This window comes from Phyllobates terribilis, unplaced genomic scaffold (assembly GCF_046119375.1).
Source record: "Phyllobates terribilis strain yellow unplaced genomic scaffold, ASM4611937v1 Scaffold_3__8_contigs__length_932513732, whole genome shotgun sequence".
NCBI classification, from domain to species: Eukaryota; Metazoa; Chordata; class Amphibia; order Anura; family Dendrobatidae; genus Phyllobates; species Phyllobates terribilis.
The window spans coordinates 10946081-10966173 of NW_027362763.1; the positions used below are offsets into that span (position 1 = coordinate 10946081).

The 20093-nt window shown below is 41.0% G+C and overlaps 59 non-coding genes across 59 annotated transcripts; all 59 read left to right on the forward strand.

Annotated features, from left to right (window-relative positions):
* The first annotated feature begins 177 nt into the window (after positions 1–177).
* On the forward strand, positions 178–250 carry TRNAV-AAC (transfer RNA valine (anticodon AAC)). Its single transcript has one exon. It is a non-coding gene; the product is annotated as a tRNA-Val (tRNA).
* Positions 251–336: 86 nt separating this feature from the next.
* TRNAV-CAC (transfer RNA valine (anticodon CAC)) lies at positions 337–409 on the forward strand. The gene has a single exon. It is a non-coding gene; the product is annotated as a tRNA-Val (tRNA).
* A 415-nt stretch (positions 410–824) lies between these two features.
* TRNAV-UAC (transfer RNA valine (anticodon UAC)) lies at positions 825–897 on the forward strand. The gene has a single exon. It is a non-coding gene; the product is annotated as a tRNA-Val (tRNA).
* A 224-nt stretch (positions 898–1121) lies between these two features.
* On the forward strand, positions 1122–1194 carry TRNAV-AAC (transfer RNA valine (anticodon AAC)). The gene has a single exon. It is a non-coding gene; the product is annotated as a tRNA-Val (tRNA).
* Positions 1195–1280: 86 nt separating this feature from the next.
* Positions 1281–1353, forward strand: TRNAV-CAC (transfer RNA valine (anticodon CAC)). Its single transcript has one exon. It is a non-coding gene; the product is annotated as a tRNA-Val (tRNA).
* A 415-nt stretch (positions 1354–1768) lies between these two features.
* TRNAV-UAC (transfer RNA valine (anticodon UAC)) lies at positions 1769–1841 on the forward strand. The gene has a single exon. It is a non-coding gene; the product is annotated as a tRNA-Val (tRNA).
* Positions 1842–2065: 224 nt separating this feature from the next.
* On the forward strand, positions 2066–2138 carry TRNAV-AAC (transfer RNA valine (anticodon AAC)). The gene has a single exon. It is a non-coding gene; the product is annotated as a tRNA-Val (tRNA).
* An 86-nt stretch (positions 2139–2224) lies between these two features.
* On the forward strand, positions 2225–2297 carry TRNAV-CAC (transfer RNA valine (anticodon CAC)). Its single transcript has one exon. It is a non-coding gene; the product is annotated as a tRNA-Val (tRNA).
* Positions 2298–2855: 558 nt separating this feature from the next.
* Positions 2856–2928, forward strand: TRNAV-UAC (transfer RNA valine (anticodon UAC)). Its single transcript has one exon. It is a non-coding gene; the product is annotated as a tRNA-Val (tRNA).
* Positions 2929–3152: 224 nt separating this feature from the next.
* TRNAV-AAC (transfer RNA valine (anticodon AAC)) lies at positions 3153–3225 on the forward strand. Its single transcript has one exon. It is a non-coding gene; the product is annotated as a tRNA-Val (tRNA).
* An 86-nt stretch (positions 3226–3311) lies between these two features.
* Positions 3312–3384, forward strand: TRNAV-CAC (transfer RNA valine (anticodon CAC)). The gene has a single exon. It is a non-coding gene; the product is annotated as a tRNA-Val (tRNA).
* A 415-nt stretch (positions 3385–3799) lies between these two features.
* Positions 3800–3872, forward strand: TRNAV-UAC (transfer RNA valine (anticodon UAC)). The gene has a single exon. It is a non-coding gene; the product is annotated as a tRNA-Val (tRNA).
* Positions 3873–4096: 224 nt separating this feature from the next.
* Positions 4097–4169, forward strand: TRNAV-CAC (transfer RNA valine (anticodon CAC)). Its single transcript has one exon. It is a non-coding gene; the product is annotated as a tRNA-Val (tRNA).
* Positions 4170–4584: 415 nt separating this feature from the next.
* On the forward strand, positions 4585–4657 carry TRNAV-UAC (transfer RNA valine (anticodon UAC)). Its single transcript has one exon. It is a non-coding gene; the product is annotated as a tRNA-Val (tRNA).
* A 224-nt stretch (positions 4658–4881) lies between these two features.
* On the forward strand, positions 4882–4954 carry TRNAV-AAC (transfer RNA valine (anticodon AAC)). Its single transcript has one exon. It is a non-coding gene; the product is annotated as a tRNA-Val (tRNA).
* Positions 4955–5040: 86 nt separating this feature from the next.
* TRNAV-CAC (transfer RNA valine (anticodon CAC)) lies at positions 5041–5113 on the forward strand. Its single transcript has one exon. It is a non-coding gene; the product is annotated as a tRNA-Val (tRNA).
* A 415-nt stretch (positions 5114–5528) lies between these two features.
* Positions 5529–5601, forward strand: TRNAV-UAC (transfer RNA valine (anticodon UAC)). Its single transcript has one exon. It is a non-coding gene; the product is annotated as a tRNA-Val (tRNA).
* Positions 5602–5984: 383 nt separating this feature from the next.
* On the forward strand, positions 5985–6057 carry TRNAV-CAC (transfer RNA valine (anticodon CAC)). The gene has a single exon. It is a non-coding gene; the product is annotated as a tRNA-Val (tRNA).
* Positions 6058–6472: 415 nt separating this feature from the next.
* TRNAV-UAC (transfer RNA valine (anticodon UAC)) lies at positions 6473–6545 on the forward strand. Its single transcript has one exon. It is a non-coding gene; the product is annotated as a tRNA-Val (tRNA).
* Positions 6546–6769: 224 nt separating this feature from the next.
* TRNAV-AAC (transfer RNA valine (anticodon AAC)) lies at positions 6770–6842 on the forward strand. Its single transcript has one exon. It is a non-coding gene; the product is annotated as a tRNA-Val (tRNA).
* Positions 6843–6928: 86 nt separating this feature from the next.
* Positions 6929–7001, forward strand: TRNAV-CAC (transfer RNA valine (anticodon CAC)). Its single transcript has one exon. It is a non-coding gene; the product is annotated as a tRNA-Val (tRNA).
* Positions 7002–7559: 558 nt separating this feature from the next.
* TRNAV-UAC (transfer RNA valine (anticodon UAC)) lies at positions 7560–7632 on the forward strand. Its single transcript has one exon. It is a non-coding gene; the product is annotated as a tRNA-Val (tRNA).
* A 224-nt stretch (positions 7633–7856) lies between these two features.
* TRNAV-AAC (transfer RNA valine (anticodon AAC)) lies at positions 7857–7929 on the forward strand. Its single transcript has one exon. It is a non-coding gene; the product is annotated as a tRNA-Val (tRNA).
* Positions 7930–8503: 574 nt separating this feature from the next.
* Positions 8504–8576, forward strand: TRNAV-UAC (transfer RNA valine (anticodon UAC)). Its single transcript has one exon. It is a non-coding gene; the product is annotated as a tRNA-Val (tRNA).
* Positions 8577–8800: 224 nt separating this feature from the next.
* On the forward strand, positions 8801–8873 carry TRNAV-AAC (transfer RNA valine (anticodon AAC)). Its single transcript has one exon. It is a non-coding gene; the product is annotated as a tRNA-Val (tRNA).
* Positions 8874–8959: 86 nt separating this feature from the next.
* TRNAV-CAC (transfer RNA valine (anticodon CAC)) lies at positions 8960–9032 on the forward strand. Its single transcript has one exon. It is a non-coding gene; the product is annotated as a tRNA-Val (tRNA).
* A 414-nt stretch (positions 9033–9446) lies between these two features.
* On the forward strand, positions 9447–9519 carry TRNAV-UAC (transfer RNA valine (anticodon UAC)). The gene has a single exon. It is a non-coding gene; the product is annotated as a tRNA-Val (tRNA).
* Positions 9520–9743: 224 nt separating this feature from the next.
* TRNAV-AAC (transfer RNA valine (anticodon AAC)) lies at positions 9744–9816 on the forward strand. The gene has a single exon. It is a non-coding gene; the product is annotated as a tRNA-Val (tRNA).
* An 86-nt stretch (positions 9817–9902) lies between these two features.
* TRNAV-CAC (transfer RNA valine (anticodon CAC)) lies at positions 9903–9975 on the forward strand. The gene has a single exon. It is a non-coding gene; the product is annotated as a tRNA-Val (tRNA).
* A 415-nt stretch (positions 9976–10390) lies between these two features.
* TRNAV-UAC (transfer RNA valine (anticodon UAC)) lies at positions 10391–10463 on the forward strand. Its single transcript has one exon. It is a non-coding gene; the product is annotated as a tRNA-Val (tRNA).
* Positions 10464–10687: 224 nt separating this feature from the next.
* Positions 10688–10760, forward strand: TRNAV-AAC (transfer RNA valine (anticodon AAC)). Its single transcript has one exon. It is a non-coding gene; the product is annotated as a tRNA-Val (tRNA).
* An 86-nt stretch (positions 10761–10846) lies between these two features.
* On the forward strand, positions 10847–10919 carry TRNAV-CAC (transfer RNA valine (anticodon CAC)). The gene has a single exon. It is a non-coding gene; the product is annotated as a tRNA-Val (tRNA).
* A 415-nt stretch (positions 10920–11334) lies between these two features.
* TRNAV-UAC (transfer RNA valine (anticodon UAC)) lies at positions 11335–11407 on the forward strand. The gene has a single exon. It is a non-coding gene; the product is annotated as a tRNA-Val (tRNA).
* A 224-nt stretch (positions 11408–11631) lies between these two features.
* On the forward strand, positions 11632–11704 carry TRNAV-AAC (transfer RNA valine (anticodon AAC)). The gene has a single exon. It is a non-coding gene; the product is annotated as a tRNA-Val (tRNA).
* Positions 11705–11790: 86 nt separating this feature from the next.
* TRNAV-CAC (transfer RNA valine (anticodon CAC)) lies at positions 11791–11863 on the forward strand. The gene has a single exon. It is a non-coding gene; the product is annotated as a tRNA-Val (tRNA).
* A 712-nt stretch (positions 11864–12575) lies between these two features.
* Positions 12576–12648, forward strand: TRNAV-AAC (transfer RNA valine (anticodon AAC)). The gene has a single exon. It is a non-coding gene; the product is annotated as a tRNA-Val (tRNA).
* An 86-nt stretch (positions 12649–12734) lies between these two features.
* Positions 12735–12807, forward strand: TRNAV-CAC (transfer RNA valine (anticodon CAC)). The gene has a single exon. It is a non-coding gene; the product is annotated as a tRNA-Val (tRNA).
* A 415-nt stretch (positions 12808–13222) lies between these two features.
* TRNAV-UAC (transfer RNA valine (anticodon UAC)) lies at positions 13223–13295 on the forward strand. The gene has a single exon. It is a non-coding gene; the product is annotated as a tRNA-Val (tRNA).
* Positions 13296–13519: 224 nt separating this feature from the next.
* TRNAV-AAC (transfer RNA valine (anticodon AAC)) lies at positions 13520–13592 on the forward strand. Its single transcript has one exon. It is a non-coding gene; the product is annotated as a tRNA-Val (tRNA).
* An 86-nt stretch (positions 13593–13678) lies between these two features.
* On the forward strand, positions 13679–13751 carry TRNAV-CAC (transfer RNA valine (anticodon CAC)). The gene has a single exon. It is a non-coding gene; the product is annotated as a tRNA-Val (tRNA).
* A 414-nt stretch (positions 13752–14165) lies between these two features.
* On the forward strand, positions 14166–14238 carry TRNAV-UAC (transfer RNA valine (anticodon UAC)). The gene has a single exon. It is a non-coding gene; the product is annotated as a tRNA-Val (tRNA).
* A 224-nt stretch (positions 14239–14462) lies between these two features.
* Positions 14463–14535, forward strand: TRNAV-AAC (transfer RNA valine (anticodon AAC)). The gene has a single exon. It is a non-coding gene; the product is annotated as a tRNA-Val (tRNA).
* Positions 14536–14621: 86 nt separating this feature from the next.
* TRNAV-CAC (transfer RNA valine (anticodon CAC)) lies at positions 14622–14694 on the forward strand. Its single transcript has one exon. It is a non-coding gene; the product is annotated as a tRNA-Val (tRNA).
* A 415-nt stretch (positions 14695–15109) lies between these two features.
* TRNAV-UAC (transfer RNA valine (anticodon UAC)) lies at positions 15110–15182 on the forward strand. The gene has a single exon. It is a non-coding gene; the product is annotated as a tRNA-Val (tRNA).
* Positions 15183–15406: 224 nt separating this feature from the next.
* On the forward strand, positions 15407–15479 carry TRNAV-AAC (transfer RNA valine (anticodon AAC)). Its single transcript has one exon. It is a non-coding gene; the product is annotated as a tRNA-Val (tRNA).
* An 86-nt stretch (positions 15480–15565) lies between these two features.
* On the forward strand, positions 15566–15638 carry TRNAV-CAC (transfer RNA valine (anticodon CAC)). The gene has a single exon. It is a non-coding gene; the product is annotated as a tRNA-Val (tRNA).
* A 415-nt stretch (positions 15639–16053) lies between these two features.
* On the forward strand, positions 16054–16126 carry TRNAV-UAC (transfer RNA valine (anticodon UAC)). The gene has a single exon. It is a non-coding gene; the product is annotated as a tRNA-Val (tRNA).
* Positions 16127–16350: 224 nt separating this feature from the next.
* On the forward strand, positions 16351–16423 carry TRNAV-AAC (transfer RNA valine (anticodon AAC)). The gene has a single exon. It is a non-coding gene; the product is annotated as a tRNA-Val (tRNA).
* An 86-nt stretch (positions 16424–16509) lies between these two features.
* TRNAV-CAC (transfer RNA valine (anticodon CAC)) lies at positions 16510–16582 on the forward strand. Its single transcript has one exon. It is a non-coding gene; the product is annotated as a tRNA-Val (tRNA).
* Positions 16583–16996: 414 nt separating this feature from the next.
* TRNAV-UAC (transfer RNA valine (anticodon UAC)) lies at positions 16997–17069 on the forward strand. The gene has a single exon. It is a non-coding gene; the product is annotated as a tRNA-Val (tRNA).
* A 224-nt stretch (positions 17070–17293) lies between these two features.
* Positions 17294–17366, forward strand: TRNAV-AAC (transfer RNA valine (anticodon AAC)). The gene has a single exon. It is a non-coding gene; the product is annotated as a tRNA-Val (tRNA).
* Positions 17367–17452: 86 nt separating this feature from the next.
* Positions 17453–17525, forward strand: TRNAV-CAC (transfer RNA valine (anticodon CAC)). Its single transcript has one exon. It is a non-coding gene; the product is annotated as a tRNA-Val (tRNA).
* Positions 17526–17940: 415 nt separating this feature from the next.
* On the forward strand, positions 17941–18013 carry TRNAV-UAC (transfer RNA valine (anticodon UAC)). The gene has a single exon. It is a non-coding gene; the product is annotated as a tRNA-Val (tRNA).
* Positions 18014–18237: 224 nt separating this feature from the next.
* Positions 18238–18310, forward strand: TRNAV-AAC (transfer RNA valine (anticodon AAC)). The gene has a single exon. It is a non-coding gene; the product is annotated as a tRNA-Val (tRNA).
* Positions 18311–18396: 86 nt separating this feature from the next.
* On the forward strand, positions 18397–18469 carry TRNAV-CAC (transfer RNA valine (anticodon CAC)). Its single transcript has one exon. It is a non-coding gene; the product is annotated as a tRNA-Val (tRNA).
* Positions 18470–18884: 415 nt separating this feature from the next.
* Positions 18885–18957, forward strand: TRNAV-UAC (transfer RNA valine (anticodon UAC)). The gene has a single exon. It is a non-coding gene; the product is annotated as a tRNA-Val (tRNA).
* Positions 18958–19181: 224 nt separating this feature from the next.
* TRNAV-AAC (transfer RNA valine (anticodon AAC)) lies at positions 19182–19254 on the forward strand. The gene has a single exon. It is a non-coding gene; the product is annotated as a tRNA-Val (tRNA).
* Positions 19255–19340: 86 nt separating this feature from the next.
* TRNAV-CAC (transfer RNA valine (anticodon CAC)) lies at positions 19341–19413 on the forward strand. The gene has a single exon. It is a non-coding gene; the product is annotated as a tRNA-Val (tRNA).
* A 415-nt stretch (positions 19414–19828) lies between these two features.
* TRNAV-UAC (transfer RNA valine (anticodon UAC)) lies at positions 19829–19901 on the forward strand. The gene has a single exon. It is a non-coding gene; the product is annotated as a tRNA-Val (tRNA).
* The last annotated feature ends 192 nt before the right edge of the window (positions 19902–20093 follow it).

Here is a 20093-nt window from a genome sequence, read left to right on the forward strand (position 1 = left end):
GGCAGCATGATTTTCACCCATTTGATTCACAATGGCCTGACAAATGAACGCATGTTCCCTGGTTGAAAAATGCCCTTTGTCCTGTTTTTAAACATTGAGGTAAACCTGTTGGCTTTGGGTGGATGATTTTGTTCAATTGCATTTAGGTATGTGTGAATGTCTTTGGTAGTACCGTGAGTTTCTGTAGTGTAGCGGTTATCACGTTCGCCTAACACGCGAAAGATCCCCAGTTCGAAACTGGGCAGAAACATAATTTTATTGTTTGCTATCAAAGCGTTTGCCTTTCGGTCCTTGATCTTGATTGCATGCCGTGACCACAGAATCTTTTTCCGTCTAGTTTCTGTAGTGTAGCGGTTATCACGTTCGCCTCACACGCAAAAGGTCCCCGGTTCGATACCGGGCAGAAACATGTGATTTATTTTTTATTTCCAAATGCAAGATTATATTGTTGGTTTGAGCAGCATTTTTTTCACCGCTACGATTTCTACGTGAGTTTGCTTTTGACAATAGTGTGTGGTTTTGACAGTTGATAGGTTATCACAATTCAAGTAACACCTGAGAGTTTTAGGGTGCAAAACTAGGCATCTACGTGCTTTTTCTCTTTCTTTTTGGCTTTTGGACAAAGGCATGAGAATGCTTTATCCAAAATGTTTTTTTCCATGCAAATCCAGCTCAGCTACGTTTAAACCAGAATCACGTTAGCCTGACAAGTGAAAAGTTCCCTCATTGAAAGATGCAAGTTTTGCTTTTCAGATGATGCCATTACTCTGTTTCCACTTTTGCTCTTGATTGCTTGACGTGAACATTTCACTCCTTTTCATGAAGTTTCTGTAGTGTAGTGGTTATCACGTTCGCTTTACACGCGAAAGGTCCCTGGTTCGACACCGGGCAGAAACATGTGTTTGTGAGCATTATTTCTCACACAAGGCTATACTGTTGGTTTGGGCAGCATGATTTTCACCCATTTAATTCACAATGGCCTGACAAATGAACGCATGTTCCCTGGTTGAAAAATGCCCTTTGTCCTGTTTTTAAACATTGAGGTAAACCTGTTGGCTTTGGGTGGATGATTTTGTTCAATTGCATTTAGGTATGTGTGAATGTCTTTGGTAGTACCGTGAGTTTCTGTAGTGTAGCGGTTATCACGTTCGCCTAACACGCGAAAGATCCCCAGTTCGAAACTGGGCAGAAACATAATTTTATTGTTTGCTATCAAAGCGTTTGCCTTTCGGTCCTTGATCTTGATTGCATGCCGTGACCACAGAAGCTTTTTCCGTCTTGTTTCTGTAGTGTAGCGGTTATCACGTTCGCCTCACACGCGAAAGGTCCCCGGTTCGATACCGGGCAGAAACATGTGATTTATTCTTTATTTCCAAATGCAAGATTATATTGTTGGTTTGAGCAGCATTTTTTTCACCACTACGATTTCTACGTGAGTTTGCTTTTGACAACAGTGTGTGGTTTTGACAGTTGATAGGTTATCACAATTCAAGTAACACCTGAGAGTTTTAGGGTGCAAAACTAGGCATCTACGTGCTTTTTCTCTTTCTTTTTGGCTTTTGGACAAAGGCATGAGAATGCTTTGTCCAAAATGTTTTTTTCCATGCAAATCCAGCTCAGCTACGTTTAAACCAGAATCACGTTAGCCTGACAAGTGAAAAGTTCCCTCATTGAAAGATGCAAGTTTTGCTTTTCAGATGATGCCATTACTCTGTTTCCACTTTTGCTCTTGATTGCTTGACGTGAACATTTCACTCCTTTTCATGAAGTTTCTGTAGTGTAGTGGTTATCACGTTCGCTTTACACGCGAAAGGTCCCTGGTTCGACACCGGGCAGAAACATGTGTTTGTGAGCATTTTCTCTCACACAAGGCTATACTGTTGGTTTGGGCAGCATGATTTTCACCCATTTGATTCACAATGGCCTGACAAATGAACGCATGTTCCCTGGTTGAAAAATGCCCTTTGTCCTGTTTTTAAACATTGAGGTAAACCTGTTGGCTTTGGGTGGATGATTTTGTTCAATTGCATTTAGGTATGTGTGAATGTCTTTGGTAGTACCGTGAGTTTCTGTAGTGTAGCGGTTATCATGTTCGCCTAACATGCGAAAGGTCCCCAGTTCGAAACTGGGCAGAAACATAATTTTATTGTTTGCTATCAAAGCGTTTGCCTTTCGGTCCTTGATCTTGATTGCATGCCGTGACCACAGAAGCTTTTTCCGTCTAGTTTCTGTAGTGTAGCGGTTATCACGTTCGCCTCACACGCGAAAGGTCCCCGGTTCGATACCGGGCAGAAACATGTGATTTATTCTTTATTTCCAAATGCAAGATTATATTGTTGGTTTGAGCAGCATTTTTTTCACCGCTACGATTTCTACGTGAGTTTGCTTTTGACAATAGTGTGTGGTTTTGACTGTTGATAGGTTATCACAATTCAAGTAACACCTGAGAGTTTTTATTTCCAAATGCAAGATTATATTGTTGGTTTGAGCAGCATTTTTTTCACCGCTACGATTTCTACATGAGTTTGCTTTTGACAACAGTGTGTGGTTTTGACAGTTGATAGGTTATCACAATTCAAGTAACACCTGAGAGTTTTAGGGTGCAAAACTAGGCATCTACGTGCTTTTTCTCTTTCTTTTTGGCTTTTGGACAAAGGCATGAGAATGCTTTATCCAAAATGTTTTTTTCCATGCAAATCCAGCTCAGCTACGTTTAAACCAGAATCACGTTAGCCTGACAAGTGAAAAGTTCCCTCATTGAAAGATGCAAGTTTTGCTTTTCAGATGATGCCATTACTCTGTTTCCACTTTTGCTCTTGATTGCTTGACGTGAACATTTCACTCCTTTTCATGAAGTTTCTGTAGTGTAGTGGTTATCACGTTAGCTTTACACGCGAAAGGTCCCTGGTTTGACACCGGGCAGAAACATGTGTTTGTGAGCATTTTTTCTCACACAAGGCTATACTGTTGGTTTGGGCAGCATGATTTTCACCCATTTGATTCACAATGGCCTGACAAATGAACGCATGTTCCCTGGTTGAAAAATGCCCTTTGTCCTGTTTTTAAACATTGAGGTAAACCTGTTGGCTTTGGGTGGATGATTTTGTTCAATTGCATTTAGGTATGTGTGAATGTCTTTGGTAGTACCGTGAGTTTCTGTAGTGTAGCGGTTATCACGTTCGCCTAACACGCGAAAGGTCCCCAGTTCGAAACTGGGCAGAAACATAATTTTATTGTTTGCTATCAAAGCGTTTGCCTTTCGGTCCTTGATCTTGATTGCATGCTGTGACCACAGAATCTTTTTCCGTCTAGTTTCTGTAGTGTAGCGGTTATCACGTTCGCCTCACACGCAAAAGGTCCCCGGTTCGATACCGGGCAGAAACATGTGATTTATTCTTTATTTCCAAATGCAAGATTATATTGTTGGTTTGAGCAGCATTTTTTTCACCGCTACGATTTCTACGTGAGTTTGCTTTTGACAATAGTGTGTGGTTTTGACAGTTGATAGGTTATCACAATTCAAGTAACACCTGAGAGTTTTAGGGTGCAAAACTAGGCATCTACGTGCTTTTTCTCTTTCTTTTTGGCTTTTGGACAAAGGCATGAGAATGCTTTATCCAAAATGTTTTTTTCCATGCAAATCCAGCTCAGCTACGTTTAAACCAGAATCACGTTAGCCTGACAAGTGAAAAGTTCCCTCATTGAAAGATGCAAGTTTTGCTTTTCAGATGATGCCATTACTCTGTTTCCACTTTTGCTCTTGATTGCTTGACGTGAACATTTCACTCCTTTTCATGAAGTTTCTGTAGTGTAGTGGTTATCACGTTCGCTTTACACGCGAAAGGTCCCTGGTTCGACACCGGGCAGAAACATGTGTTTGTGAGCATTATTTCTCACACAAGGCTATACTGTTGGTTTGGGCAGCATGATTTTCACCCATTTGATTCACAATGGCCTGACAAATGAACGCATGTTCCCTGGTTGAAAAATGCCCTTTGTCCTGTTTTTAAACATTGAGGTAAACCTGCTGGCTTTGGGTGGATGATTTTGTTCAATTGCATTTAGGTATGTGTGAATGTCTTTGGTAGTACCGTGAGTTTCTGTAGTGTAGCGGTTATCACGTTCGCCTCACACGCGAAAGGTCCCCGGTTCGAAACTGGGCAGAAACATGTGATTTATTCTTTATTTCCAAATGCAAGATTATATTGTTGGTTTGAGCAGCATTTTTTTCACCGCTACGATTTCTACGTGAGTTTGCTTTTGACAACAGTGTGTGGTTTTGACAGTTGATAGGTTATCACAATTCAAGTAACACCTGAGAGTTTTAGGGTGCAAAACTAGGCATCTACGTGCTTTTTCTCTTTCTTTTTGGCTTTTGGACAAAGACATGAGAATGCTTTGTCCAAAATGTTTTTTTCCATGCAAATCCAGCTCAGCTACGTTTAAACCAGAATCACGTTAGCCTGACAAGTGAAAAGTTCTCTCATTGAAAGATGCAAGTTTTGCTTTTCAGATGATGCCATTACTCTGTTTCCACTTTTGCTCTTGATTGCTTGACGTGAACATTTCACTCCTTTTCATGAAGTTTCTGTAGTGTAGTGGTTATCACGTTCGCTTTACACGCGAAAGGTCCCTGGTTTGACACCGGGCAGAAACATGTGTTTGTGAGCATTTTTTCTCACACAAGGCTATACTGTTGGATTGGGCAGCATGATTTTCACCCATTTGATTCACAATGGCCTGACAAATGAACGCATGTTCCCTGGTTGAAAAATGCCCTTTGTCCTGTTTTTAAACATTGAGGTAAACCTGTTGGCTTTGGGTGGATGATTTTGTTCAATTGCATTTAGGTATGTGTGAATGTCTTTGGTAGTACCGTGAGTTTCTGTAGTGTAGCGGTTATCACGTTCGCGTAACACGCGAAAGATCCCCAGTTCGAAACTGGGCAGAAACATAATTTTATTGTTTGCTATCAAAGCGTTTGCCTTTCGGTCCTTGATCTTGATTGCATGCCGTGACCACAGAATCTTTTTCCGTCTAGTTTCTGTAGTGTAGCGGTTATCACGTTCGCCTCACACGCAAAAGGTCCCCGGTTCGATACCGGGCAGAAACATGTGATTTATTCTTTATTTCCAAATGCAAGATTATATTGTTGGTTTGAGCAGCATTTTTTTCACCGCTACGATTTCTACGTGAGTTTGCTTTTGACAATAGTGTGTGGTTTTGACAGTTGATAGGTTATCACAATTCAAGTAACACCTGAGAGTTTTAGGGTGCAAAACTAGGCATCTACGTGCTTTTTCTCTTTCTTTTTGGCTTTTGGACAAAGGCATGAGAATGCTTTATCCAAAATGTTTTTTTCCATGCAAATCCAGCTCAGCTACGTTTAAACCAGAATCACGTTAGCCTGACAAGTGAAAAGTTCCCTCATTGAAAGATGCAAGTTTTGCTTTTCAGATGATGCCATTACTCTGTTTCCACTTTTGCTCTTGATTGCTTGACGTGAACATTTCACTCCTTTTCATGAAGTTTCTGTAGTGTAGTGGTTATCACGTTCGCTTTACACGCGAAAGGTCCCTGGTTCGACACCGGGCAGAAACATGTGTTTGTGAGCATTATTTCTCACACAAGGCTATACTGTTGGTTTGGGCAGCATGATTTTCACCCATTTGATTCACAATGGCCTGACAAATGAACGCATGTTCCCTGGTTGAAAAATGCCCTTTGTCCTGTTTTTAAACATTGAGGTAAACCTGTTGGCTTTGGGTGGATGATTTTGTTCAATTGCATTTAGGTATGTGTGAATGTCTTTGGTAGTACCGTGAGTTTCTGTAGTGTAGCGGTTATCACGTTCGCCTAACACGTGAAAGATCCCCAGTTCAAAACGGGGCAGAAACATAATTTTATTGTTTGCTATCAAAGCGTTTGCCTTTCGGTCCTTGATCTTGATTGCATGCCGTGACCACAGAAGCTTTTTCCGTCTTGTTTCTGTAGTGTAGCGGTTATCACGTTCGCCTCACACGCGAAAGGTCCCCGGTTCGATACCGGGCAGAAACATGTGATTTATTCTTTATTTCCAAATGCAAGATTATATTGTTGGTTTGAGCAGCATTTTTTTCACCACTACGATTTCTACGTGAGTTTGCTTTTGACAACAGTGTGTGGTTTTGACAGTTGATAGGTTATCACAATTCAAGTAACACCTGAGAGTTTTAGGGTGCAAAACTAGGCATCTACGTGCTTTTTCTCTTTCTTTTTGGCTTTTGGACAAAGGCATGAGAATGCTTTGTCCAAAATGTTTTTTTCCATGCAAATCCAGCTCAGCTACGTTTAAACCAGAATCACGTTAGCCTGACAAGTGAAAAGTTCCCTCATTGAAAGATGCAAGTTTTGCTTTTCAGATGATGCCATTACTCTGTTTCCACTTTTGCTCTTGATTGCTTGACGTGAACATTTCACTCCTTTTCATGAAGTTTCTGTAGTGTAGTGGTTATCACGTTCGCTTTACACGCGAAAGGTCCCTGGTTCGACACCGGGCAGAAACATGTGTTTGTGAGCATTTTCTCTCACACAAGGCTATACTGTTGGTTTGGGCAGCATGATTTTCACCCATTTGATTCACAATGGCCTGACAAATGAACGCATGTTCCCTGGTTGAAAAATGCCCTTTGTCCTGTTTTTAAACATTGAGGTAAACCTGTTGGCTTTGGGTGGATGATTTTGTTCAATTGCATTTAGGTATGTGTGAATGTCTTTGGTAGTACTGTGAGTTTCTGTAGTGTAGCGGTTATCATGTTCGCCTAACATGCGAAAGGTCCCCAGTTCGAAACTGGGCAGAAACATAATTTTATTGTTTGCTATCAAAGCGTTTGCCTTTCGGTCCTTGATCTTGATTGCATGCCGTGACCACAGAAGCTTTTTCCGTCTAGTTTCTGTAGTGTAGCGGTTATCACGTTCGCCTCACACGCGAAAGGTCCCCGGTTCGATACCGGGCAGAAACATGTGATTTATTCTTTATTTCCAAATGCAAGATTATATTGTTGGTTTGAGCAGCATTTTTTTCACCGCTACGATTTCTACGTGAGTTTGCTTTTGACAATAGTGTGTGGTTTTGACTGTTGATAGGTTATCACAATTCAAGTAACACCTGAGAGTTTTTATTTCCAAATGCAAGATTATATTGTTGGTTTGAGCAGCATTTTTTTCACCGCTACGATTTCTACATGAGTTTGCTTTTGACAACAGTGTGTGGTTTTGACAGTTGATAGGTTATCACAATTCAAGTAACACCTGAGAGTTTTAGGGTGCAAAACTAGGCATCTACGTGCTTTTTCTCTTTCTTTTTGGCTTTTGGACAAAGGCATGAGAATGCTTTGTCCAAAATGTTTTTTTCCATGCAAATCCAGCTCAGCTACGTTTAAACCAGAATCACGTTAGCCTGACAAGTGAAAAGTTCCCTCATTGAAAGATGCAAGTTTTGCTTTTCAGATGATGCCATTACTCTGTTTCCACTTTTGCTCTTGATTGCTTGACGTGAACATTTCACTCCTTTTCATGAAGTTTCTGTAGTGTAGTGGTTATCACGTTCGCTTTACACGCGAAAGGTCCCTGGTTCGACACCGGGCAGAAACATGTGTTTGTGAGCATTTTTTCTCACACAAGGCTATACTGTTGGTTTGGGCAGCATGATTTTCACCCATTTGATTCACAATGGCCTGACAAATGAACGCATGTTCCCTGGTTGAAAAATGCCCTTTGTCCTGTTTTTAAACATTGAGGTAAACCTGTTGGCTTTGGATGGATGATTTTGTTCAATTGCATTTAGGTATGTGTGAATGTCTTTGGTAGTACCGTGAGTTTCTGTAGTGTAGCGGTTATCACGTTCGCCTAACACACGAAAGGTCCCCAGTTCGAAACTGGGCAGAAACATAATTTTATTGTTTGCTATCAAAGCGTTTGCCTTTCGGTCCTTGATCTTGATTGCATGCCGTGACCACAGAATCTTTTTCCGTCTAGTTTTTGTAGTGTAGCGGTTATCACGTTCGCCTCACACGCAAAAAGTCCCCGTTTCGATACCGGGCAGAAACATGTGATTTATTCTTTATTTCCAAATGCAAGATTATATTGTTGGTTTGAGCAGCATTTTTTTCACCGCTACGATTTCTACGTGAGTTTGCTTTTGACAATAGTGTGTGGTTTTGACAGTTGATAGGTTATTACAATTCAAGTAACACCTGAGAGTTTTAGGGTGCAAAACTAGGCATCTACGTGCTTTTTCTCTTTCTTTTTGGCTTTTGGACAAAGGCATGAGAATGCTTTATCCAAAATGTTTTTTTCCATGCAAATCCAGCTCAGCTACGTTTAAACCAGAATCACGTTAGCCTGACAAGTGAAAAGTTCCCTCATTGAAAGATGCAAGTTTTGCTTTTCAGATGATGCCATTACTCTGTTTCCACTTTTGCTCTTGATTGCTTGACGTGAACATTTCACTCCTTTTCATGAAGTTTCTGTAGTGTAGTGGTTATCACGTTTGCTTTACACGCGAAAGGTCCCTGGTTCGACACCGGGCAGAAACATGTGTTTGTGAGCATTATTTCTCACACAAGGCTATACTGTTGGTTTGGGCAGCATGATTTTCACCCATTTGATTCACAATGGCCTGACAAATGAACGCATGTTCCCTGGTTGAAAAATGCCCTTTGTCCTGTTTTTAAACATTGAGGTAAACCTGTTGGCTTTGGGTGGATGATTTTGTTCAATTGCATTTAGGTATGTGTGAATGTCTTTGGTAGTACCGTGAGTTTCTGTAGTGTAGCAGTTATCACGTTCGCCTAACACGCGAAAGGTCCCCAGTTCGAAACTGGGCAGAAACATAATTTTATTGTTTGCTATCAAAGCGTTTGCCTTTCGGTCCTTGATCTTGATTGCGTGCCGTGACCACAGAAGCTTTTTCAGTCTAGTTTCTCTAGTGTAGCAGTTATCACGTTCGCCTCACACGCGAAAGGTCCCCGGTTCGATACCGGGCAGAAACATGTGATTTATTCTTTATTTCCAAATGCAAGATTATATTGTTGGTTTGAGCAGCATTTTTTTCACCACTACGATTTCTACGTGAGTTTGCTTTTGACAACAGTGTGTGGTTTTGACAGTTGATAGGTTATCACAATTCAAGTAACACCTGAGAGTTTTAGGGTGCAAAACTAGGCATCTACGTGTTTTTTCTCTTTCTTTTTGGCTTTTGGACAAAGGCATGAGAATGCTTTATCCAAAATGTTTTTTCCATGCAAATCCAGCTCAGCTACGTTTAAACCAGAAACACGTTAGCCTGACAAGTGAAAAGTTCCCTCATTGAAAGATGCAAGTTTTGCTTTTCAGATGATGCCATTACTCTGTTTCCACTTTTGCTCTTGATTGCTTGACGTGAACATTTCACTCCTTTTCATGAAGTTTCTGTAGTGTAGTGGTTATCACGTTCGCTTTACACGCGAAAGGTCCCTGGTTTGACACCGGGCAGAAACATGTGTTTGTGAGCATTTTTTCTCACACAAGGCTATACTGTTGGTTTGGGCAGCATGATTTTCACCCATTTGATTCACAATGGCCTGACAAATGAACGCATGTTCCCTGGTTGAAAAATGCCCTTTGTCTTGTTTTTAAACATTGAGGTAAACCTGTTGGCTTTGGGTGGATGATTTTGTTCAATTGCATTTAGGTATGTGTGAATGTCTTTGGTAGTACCGTGAGTTTCTGTAGTGTAGCGGTTATCATGTTCGCCTAACACGCGAAAGGTCCCCAGTTCGAAACTGGGCAGAAACATAATTTTATTGTTTGCTATCAAAGCGTTTGCCTTTCAGTCCTTGATCTTGATTGCATGCCGTGACCACAGACGCTTTTACCGTCTAGTTTCTGTAGTGTAGTGGTTATCACGTTCGCCTCACACGCGAAAGGTCCCCGGTTCGATACCGGGCAGAAACATGTGATTTATTCTTTATTTCCAAATGCAAGATTATATTGTTGGTTTGAGCAGCATTTTTTTCACCGCTACGATTTCTACGTGAGTTTGCTTTTGACAACAGTGTGTGGTTTTGACAGTTGATAGGTTATCACAATTCAAGTAACACCTGAGAGTTTTAGGGTGCAAAACTAGGCATCTACGTGCTTTTTCTCTTTCTTTTTGGCTTTTGGACAAAGGCATGAGAATGCTTTGTCCAAAATGTTTTTTTCCATGCAAATCCAGCTCAGCTACGTTTAAACCAGAATCACGTTAGCCTGACAAGTGAAAAGTTCCCTCATTGAAAGATGCAAGTTTTGCTTTTCAGATGATGCCATTACTCTGTTTCCACTTTTGCTCTTGATTGCTTGATGTGAACATTTCACTCCTTTTCATGAAGTTTCTGTAGTGTAGTGGTTATCACGTTCGCTTTACACGCAAAAGGTCCCTGGTTTGACACCGGGCAGAAACATGTGTTTGTGAGCATTTTTTCTCACACAAGGCTATACTGTTGGTTTGGGCAGCATGATTTTCACCCATTTGATTCACAATGGCCTGACAAATGAACGCATGTTCCCTGGCTGAAAAATGCCCTTTGTCCTGTTTTTAAACATTGAGGTAAACCTGTTGGCTTTGGGTGGATGATTTTGTTCAATTGCATTTAGGTATGTGTGAATGTCTTTGGTAGTACCGTGAGTTTCTGTAGTGTAGCGGTTATCATGTTCGCCTAACACGCGAAAGGTCCCAAGTTCGAAACTGGGCAGAAACATAATTTTATTGTTTGCTATCAAAGCGTTTGCCTTTCGGTCCTTGATCTTGATTGCATGCCGTGACCACAGAAGCTTTTTCCGTCTAGTTTCTGTAGTGTAGCGGTTATCACGTTCGCCTCACACGTGAAAGGTCCCCGGTTCGATACCGGGCAGAAACATGTGATTTATTCTTTATTTCCAAATGCAAGATTATATTGTTGGTTTGAGCAGCATTTTTTTCACTGCTACGATTTCTATGTGAGTTTGCTTTTGACAACAGTGTGTGGTTTTGACAGTTGATAGGTTATTACAATTCAAGTAACACCTGAGAGTTTTAGGGTGCAAAACTAGGCATCTACGTGCTTTTTCTCTTTCTTTTTGGCTTTTGGACAAAGGCATGAGAATGCTTTGTCCAAAATGTTTTTTTCCATGCAAATCCAGCTCAGCTACGTTTAAACCAGAATCACGTTAGCCTGACAAGTGAAAAGTTCCCTCATTGAAAGATGCAAGTTTTGCTTTTCAGATGATGCCATTACTCTGTTTCCACTTTTGCTCTTGATTGCTTGACGTGAACATTTCACTCCTTTTCATGAAGTTTCTGTAGTGTAGTGGTTATCATGTTCGCTTTACACGCGAAAGGTCCCTGGTTCGACACCGGGCAGAAACATGTGTTTGTGAGCATTTTTTCTCACACAAGGCTATACTGTTGGTTTGGGCAGCATGATTTTCACCCATTTGATTCACAATGGCCTGACAAATGAACGCATGTTCCCTGGTTGAAAAATGCCCTTTGTCCTGTTTTTAAACATTGAGGTAAACCTGTTGGTTTTGGGTGGATGATTTTGTTCAATTGCATTTAGGTATGTGTGAATGTCTTTGGTAGTACCGTGAGTTTCTGTAGTGTAGCGGTTATCACGTTCGCCTAACACGCGAAAGGTCCCCAGTTCGAAACTGGGCAGAAACATAATTTTATTGTTTGCTATCAAAGCGTTTGCCTTTCGGTCCTTGATCTTGATTGCATGCCGTGACCACAGAAGCTTTTTCCGTCTAGTTTCTGTAGTGTAGCGGTTATCACGTTCGCCTCACACGCGAAAGGTCCCCGGTTCGATACCGGGCAGAAACATGTGATTTATTCTTTATTTCCAAATGCAAGATTATATTGTTGGTTTGAGCAGCATTTTTTTCACCGCTACGATTTCTACGTGAGTTTGCTTTTGACAATAGTGTGTGGTTTTGACAGTTGATAGGTTATCACAATTCAAGTAACACCTGAGAGTTTTAGGGTGCAAAACTAGGCATCTACGTGCTTTTTCTCTTTCTTTTTGGCTTTTGGACAAAGGTATGAGAATGCTTTGTCCAAAATGTTTTTTTCCATGCAAATCCAGCTCAGCTACGTTTAAACCAGAATCACGTTAGCCTGACAAGTGAAAAGTTCCCTCATTGAAAGATGCAAGTTTTGCTTTTCACATGATGCCATTACTCTGTTTCCACTTTTGCTCTTGATTGCTTGACGTGAACATTTCACTCCTTTTCATGAAGTTTCTTTAGTGTAGTGGTTATCACGTTAGCTTTACACGCGAAAGGTCCCTGGTTTGACACCGGGCAGAAACATGTGTTTGTGAGCATTTTTTCTCACACAAGGCTATACTGTTGGTTTGGGCAGCATGATTTTCACCCATTTGATTCACAATGGCCTGACAAATGAACGCATGTTCCCTGGTTGAAAAATGCCCTTTGTCTTGTTTTTAAACATTGAGGTAAACCTGTTGGCTTTGGGTGGATGATTTTGTTCAATTGCATTTAGGTATGTGTGAATGTCTTTGGTAGTACTGTGAGTTTCTGTAGTGTAGCGGTTATCATGTTCGCCTAACACGCGAAAGGTCCCCAGTTCGAAACTGGGCAGAAACATAATTTTATTGTTTGCTATCAAAGCGTTTGCCTTTCAGTCCTTGATCTTGATTGCATGCCGTGACCACAGACGCTTTTACCGTCTAGTTTCTGTAGTGTAGTGGTTATCACGTTCGCCTCACACGCGAAAGGTCCCCGGTTCGATACCGGGCAGAAACATGTGATTTATTCTTTATTTCCAAATGCAAGATTATATTGTTGGTTTGAGCAGCATTTTTTTCACCGCTACGATTTCTACGTGAGTTTGCTTTTGACAACAGTGTGTGGTTTTGACAGTTGATAGGTTATCACAATTCAAGTAACACCTGAGAGTTTTAGGGTGCAAAACTAGGCATCTACGTGCTTTTTCTCTTTCTTTTTGGCTTTTGGACAAAGGCATGAGAATGCTTTGTCCAAAATGTTTTTTTCCATGCAAATCCAGCTCAGCTACGTTTAAACCAGAATCACGTTAGCCTGACAAGTGAAAAGTTCCCTCATTGAAAGATGCAAGTTTTGCTTTTCAGATGATGCCATTACTCTGTTTCCACTTTTGCTCTTGATTGCTTGACGTGAACATTTCACTCCTTTTCATGAAGTTTCTGTAGTGTAGTGGTTATCATGTTCGCTTTACACGCGAAAGGTCCCTGGTTCGACACCGGGCAGAAACATGTGTTTGTGAGCATTTTTTCTCACACAAGGCTATACTGTTGGTTTGGGCAGCATGATTTTCACCCATTTGATTCACAATGGCCTGACAAATGAACGCATGTTCCCTCGTTGAAAAATGCCCTTTGTCCTGTTTTTAAACATTGAGGTAAACCTGTTGGTTTTGGGTGGATGATTTTGTTCAATTGCATTTAGGTATGTGTGAATGTCTTTGGTAGTACCGTGAGTTTCTGTAGTGTAGCGGTTATCTCGTTCGCCTAACACGCGAAAGGTCCCCAGTTCGAAACTGGGCAGAAACACAATTTTATTGTTTGCTATCAAAGCGTTTGCCTTTCGGTCCTTGATCTTGATTGCATGCCGTGACCACAGAAGCTTTTTCCGTCTAGTTTCTGTAGTGTAGCGGTTATCACGTTCGCCTCACACGCGAAAGGTCCCCGGTTCGATACCGGGCAGAAACATGTGATTTATTCTTTATTTCCAAATGCAAGATTATATTGTTGGTTTGAGCAGCATTTTTTTCACCGCTACGATTTCTACGTGAGTTTGCTTTTGACAATAGTGTGTGGTTTTGACAGTTGATAGGTTATCACAATTCAAGTAACACCTGAGAGTTTTAGGGTGCAAAACTAGGCATCTACGTGTTTTTTCTCTTTCTTTTTGGCTTTTGGACAAAGGCATGAGAATGCTTTATCCAAAATGTTTTTTCCATGCAAATACAGATCAGCTACGTTTAAACCAGAATCACGTTAGCCTGACAAGTGAAAAGTTCCCTCATTGAAAGATGCAAGTTTTGCTTTTCAGATGATGCCATTACTCTGTTTCCACTTTTGCTCTTGATTGCTTGACGTGAACATTTCACTCATTTTCATGAAGTTTCTGTAGTGTAGTGGTTATCACGTTCGCTTTACACGCGAAAGGTCCCTGGTTTGACACCGGGCAGAAACATGTGTTTGTGAGCATTTTTTCTCACACAAGGCTATACTGTTGGTTTGGGCAGCATGATTTTCACCCATTTGATTCACAATGGCCTGACAAATGAACGCATGTTCCCTGGTTGAAAAATGCCCTTTGTCTTGTTTTTTAACATTGAGGTAAACCTGTTGGCTTTGTGTGGATGATTTTGTTCAATTGCATTTAGGTATGTGTGAATGTCTTTGGTAGTACCGTGAGTTTCTGTAGTGTAGCGGTTATCACGTTCGCCTAACACGCGAAAGGTCCCCAGTTCGAAACTGGGCAGAAACATAATTTTATTGTTTGCTATCAAAGCGTTTGCTTTTCAGTCCTTGATCTTGATTGCATGCCGTTACCACAGAAGCTTTTACCGTCTAGTTTCTGTAGTGTAGTGGTTATCACGTTCGCCTCACACGCGAAAGGTCCCCGGTTCGATACCGGGCAGAAACATGTGATTTATTCTTTATTTCCAAATGCAAGATTATATTGTTGGTTTGAGCAGCATTTTTTTCACCGCTACGATTTCTACGTGAGTTTGCTTTTGACAACAGTGTGTGGTTTTGACAGTTGATAGGTTATCACAATTCAAGTAACACCTGAGAGTTTTAGGGTGCAAAACTAGGCATCTACGTGCTTTTTCTCTTTCTTTTTGGCTTTTGGACAAAGGCATGAGAATGCTTTGTCCAAAATGTTTTTTTCCATGCAAATCCAGCTCAGCTACGTTTAAACCAGAATCACGTTAGCCTGACAAGTGAAAAGTTCCCTCATTGAAAGATGCAAGTTTTGCTTTTCAGATGATGCCATTACTCTGTTTCCACTTTTGCTCTTGATTGCTTGATGTGAACATTTCACTCCTTTTCATGAAGTTTCTGTAGTGTAGTGGTTATCACGTTCGCTTTACACGCAAAAGGTCCCTGGTTTGACACCGGGCAGAAACATGTGTTTGTGAGCATTTTTTCTCACACAAGGCTATACTGTTGGTTTGGGCAGCATGATTTTCACCCATTTGATTCACAATGGCCTGACAAATGAACGCATGTTCCCTGGTTGAAAAATGCCCTTTGTCCTGTTTTTAAACATTGAGGTAAACTTGTTGGCTTTGGGTGGATGATTTTGTTCAATTGCATTTAGGTATGTGTGAATGTCTTTGGTAGTACCGTGAGTTTCTGTAGTGTAGCGGTTATCACGTTCGCCTAACACGCGAAAGGTCCCAAGTACGAAACTGGGCAGAAACATAATTTTATTGTTTGCTATCAAAGCGTTTGCCTTTCGGTCCTTGATCTTGATTGCATGCCGTGACCACAGAAGCTTTTTCCGTCTAGTTTCTGTAGTGTAGCGGTTATCACGTTCGCCTCACACGTGAAAGGTCCCCGGTTCGATACCGGGCAGAAACATGTGATTTGTTCTTTATTTCCAAATGCAAGATTATATTGTTGGTTTGAGCAGCATTTTTTTCACTGCTACGATTTCTATGTGAGTTTGCTTTTGACAACAGTGTGTGGTTTTGACAGTTGATAGGTTATTACAATTCAAGTAACACCTGAGAGTTTTAGGGTGCAAAACTAGGCATCTACGTGCTTTTTCTCTTTCTTTTTGGCTTTTGGACAAAGGCATGAGAATGCTTTGTCCAAAATGTTTTTTTCCAGGCAAATCCAGCTCAGCTACGTTTAAACCAGAATCACGTTAGCCTGACAAGTGAAAAGTTCCCTCATTGAAAGATGCAAGTTTTGCTTTTCAGATGATGCCATTACTCTGTTTCCACTTTTGCTCTTGATTGCTTGACGTGAACATTTCACTCCTTTTCATGAAGTTTCTGTAGTGTAGTGGTTATCATGTTCGCTTTACACGCGAAAGGTCCCTGGTTCGACACCGGGCAGAAACATGTGTTTGTGAGCATTTTTTCTCACACAAGGCTATACTGTTGGTTTGGGCAGCATGATTTTCACCCATTTGATTCACAATGGCCTGACAAATGAACGCATGTTCCCTGGTTGAAAAATGCCCTTTGTCCTGTTTTTAAACATTGAGGTAAACTTGTTGGCTTTGGGTGGATGATTTTGTTCAATTGCATTTAGGTATGTGTGAATGTCTTTGGTAGTACCGTGAGTTTCTGTAGTGTAGCGGTTATCACGTTCACCTAACACGCGAAAGGTCCCCAGTTCGAAACTGGGCAGAAACATAATTTTATTGTTTGCTATCAAAGCGTTTGCCTTTCGGTCCTTGATCTTGATTGCGTTCCGTGACCACAGAAGCTTTTTCAGTCTAGTTTCTGTAGTGTAGCGGTTATCACGTTCGCCTCACACGCGAAAGGTCCCCGGTTCGATACCGGGCAGAAACATGTGATTTATTCTTTATTTCCAAATGCAAGATTATATTGTTGGTTTGAGCAGCATTTTTTTCACCGCTACGATTTCTACGTGAGTTTGCTTTTGACAACAGTGTGTGGTTTTGACAGTTGATAGGTTATCACAATTCAAGTAACACCTGAGAGTTTTAGGGTGCAAAACTAGGCATCTACGTGCTTTTTCTCTTTCTTTTTGGCTTTTGGACAAAGGCATGAGAATGCTTTGTCCAAAATGTTTTTTTCCATGCAAATCCAGCTCAGCTACGTTTAAACCAGAATCACGTTAGCCTGACAAGTGAAAAGTTCCCTCATTGAAAGATGCAAGTTTTGCTTTTCAGATGATGCCATTACTCTGTTTCCACTTTTGCTCTTGATTGCTTGACGTGAACATTTCACTCCTTTCATGAAGTTTCTGTAGTGTAGTGGTTATCACGTTCGCTTTACACGCGAAAGGTCCCTGGTTCGACACCGGGCAGAAACATGTGTTTGTGAGCATTTTTTCTCACACAAGGCTATACTGTTGGTTTGGGCAGCATGATTTTCACCCATTTGATTCACAATGGCCTGACAAATGAACGCATGTTCCCTGGTTGAAAAATGCCCTTTGTCCTGTTTTTAAACATTGAGGTAAACCTGTTGGCTTTGGGTGGATGATTTTGTTCAATTGCATTTAGGTATGTGTGAATGTCTTTGGTAGTACCGTGAGTTTCTGTAGTGTAGCGGTTATCACGTTCGCCTAACATGCGAAAGGTCCCCAGTTCGAAACTGGGCAGAAACATAATTTTATTGTTTGCTATCAAAGCGTTTGCCTTTCGGTCCTTGATCTTGATTGCATGCCGTGACCACAGAAGCTTTTTCCATCTTCTTTCTGTAGTGTAGCAGTTATCACGTTCGCCTCACACGCGAAAGGTCCCCGGTTCGATACCGGGCAGAAACATGTGATTTATTCTTTATTTCCAAATGCAAGATTATATTGTTGGTTTGAGCAGCATTTTTTTCACCGCTATGATTTCTACGTGAGTTTGCTTTTGACAACAGTGTGTGGTTTTGACAGTTGATAGGTTATCACAATTCAAGTAACACCTGAGAGTTTTAGGGTGCAAAACTAGGCATCTACGTGCTTTTTCTCTTTCTTTTTGGCTTTTGGACAAAGGCATGAGAATGCTTTATCCAAAATGTTTTTTTCCATGCAAATCCAGCTCAGCTACGTTTAAACCAGAATCACGTTAGCCTGACAAGTGAAAAGTTCCCTCATTGAAAGATGCAAGTTTTGCTTTTCAGATGATGCCATTACTCTGTTTCCACTTTTGCTCTTGATTGCTTGACGTGAACATTTCACTCCTTTTCATGAAGTTTCTGTAGTGTAGTGGTTATCACGTTCGCTTTACACGCAAAAGGTCCCTGGTTTGACACCGGGCAGAAACATGTGTTTGTGAGCATTTTTTCTCACACAAAGCTATACTGTTGGTTTGGGCAGCATGATTTTCACCCATTTGATTCACAATGGCCTGACAAATGAACGCATGTTCCCTGGTTGAAAAATGCCCTTTGTCCTGTTTTTAAACATTGAGGTAAACTTGTTGGCTTTGGGTGGATGATTTTGTTCAATTGCATTTAGGTATGTGTGAATGTCTTTGGTAGTACCGTGAGTTTTTGTAGTGTAGCGGTTATCACGTTCGCCTAACACGCGAAAGGTCCCCAGTTCGAAACTGGGCAGAAACATAATTTTATTGTTTGCTATCAAAGCGTTTGCCTTTCGGTCCTTGATCTTGATTGCATGCCGTGACCACAGAATCTTTTTCCGTCTAGTTTCTGTAGTGTAGCGGTTATCACGTTCGCCTCACACGCAAAAGGTCCCCGGTTCGATACCGGGCAGAAACATGTGATTTATTCTTTATTTCCAAATGCAAGATTATATTGTTGGTTTGAGCAGCATTTTTTTCACCGCTACGATTTCTACGTGAGTTTGCTTTTGACAACAGTGTGTGGTTTTGACAGTTGATAGGTTATCACAATTCAAGTAACACCTGAGAGTTTTAGGGTGCAAAACTAGGCATCTACGTGCTTTTTCTCTTTCTTTTTGGCTTTTGGACAAAGGCATGAGAATGCTTTATCCAAAATGTTTTTTTCCATGCAAATCCAGCTCAGCTACGTTTAAACCAGAATCACGTTAGCCTGACAAGTGAAAAGTTCCCTCATTGAAAGATGCAAGTTTTGCTTTTCAGATGATGCCATTACTCTGTTTCCACTTTTGCACTTGATTGCTTGACGTGAACATTTCACTCCCTTTCATGAAGTTTCTGTAGTGTAGTGGTTATCACGTTCGCTTTACACGCGAAAGGTCCCTGGTTTGACACCGGGCAGAAACATGTGTTTGTGAGCATTTTTTCTCACACAAGGCTATACTGTTGGTTTGGGCAGCATGATTTTCACCCATTTGATTCACAATGGCCTGACAAATGAACGCATGTTCCCTGGTTGAAAAATGCCCTTTGTCCTGTTTTTAAACATTGAGGTAAACCTGTTGGCTTTGGGTGGATGATTTTGTTCAATTGCATTTAGGTATGTGTGAATGTCTTTGGTAGTACAGTGAGTTTCTGTAGTGTAGCGGTTATCACGTTCGCCTAACACGCAAAAGGTCCCCAGTTCGAAACTGGGCAGAAACATAATTTTATTGTTTGCTATCAAAGCGTTTGCCTTTCGGTCCTTGATCTTGATTGCGTGCCGTGACCACAGAAGCTTTTTCAGTCTAGTTTCTGTAGTGTAGCGGTTATCATGTTCGCCTCACACGCGAAAGGTCCCCGGTTCGATACCGGGCAGAAACATGTGATTTATTCTTTATTTCCAAATGCAAGATTATATTGTTGGTTTGAGCAGCATTTTTTTCACCGCTATGATTTCTACGTGAGTTTGCTTTTGACAACAGTGTGTGGTTTTGACAGTTGATAGGTTATCACAATTCAAGTAACACCTGAGAGTTTTAGGGTGCAAAACTAGGCATCTACGTGCTTTTTCTCTTTCTTTTTGGCTTTTGGACAAAGGCATGAGAATGCTTTATCCAAAATGTTTTTTTCCATGCAAATCCAGCTCAGCTACGTTTAAACCAGAATCACGTTAGCCTGACAAGTGAAAAGTTCCCTCATTGAAAGATGCAAGTTTTGCTTTTCAGATGATGCCATTACTCTGTTTCCACTTTTGCTCTTGATTGCTTGACGTGAACATTTCACTCCTTTTCATGAAGTTTCTGTAGTGTAGTGGTTATCACGTTCGCTTTACACGCAAAAGGTCCCTGGTTTGACACCGGGCAGAAACATGTGTTTGTGAGCATTTTTTCTCACACAAAGCTATACTGTTGCTTTGGGCAGCATGATTTTCACCCATTTGATTCACAATGGCCTGACAAATGAACGCATGTTCCCTGGTTGAAAAATGCCCTTTGTCCTGTTTTTAAACATTGAGGTAAACTTGTTGGCTTTGGGTGGATGATTTTGTTCAATTGCATTTA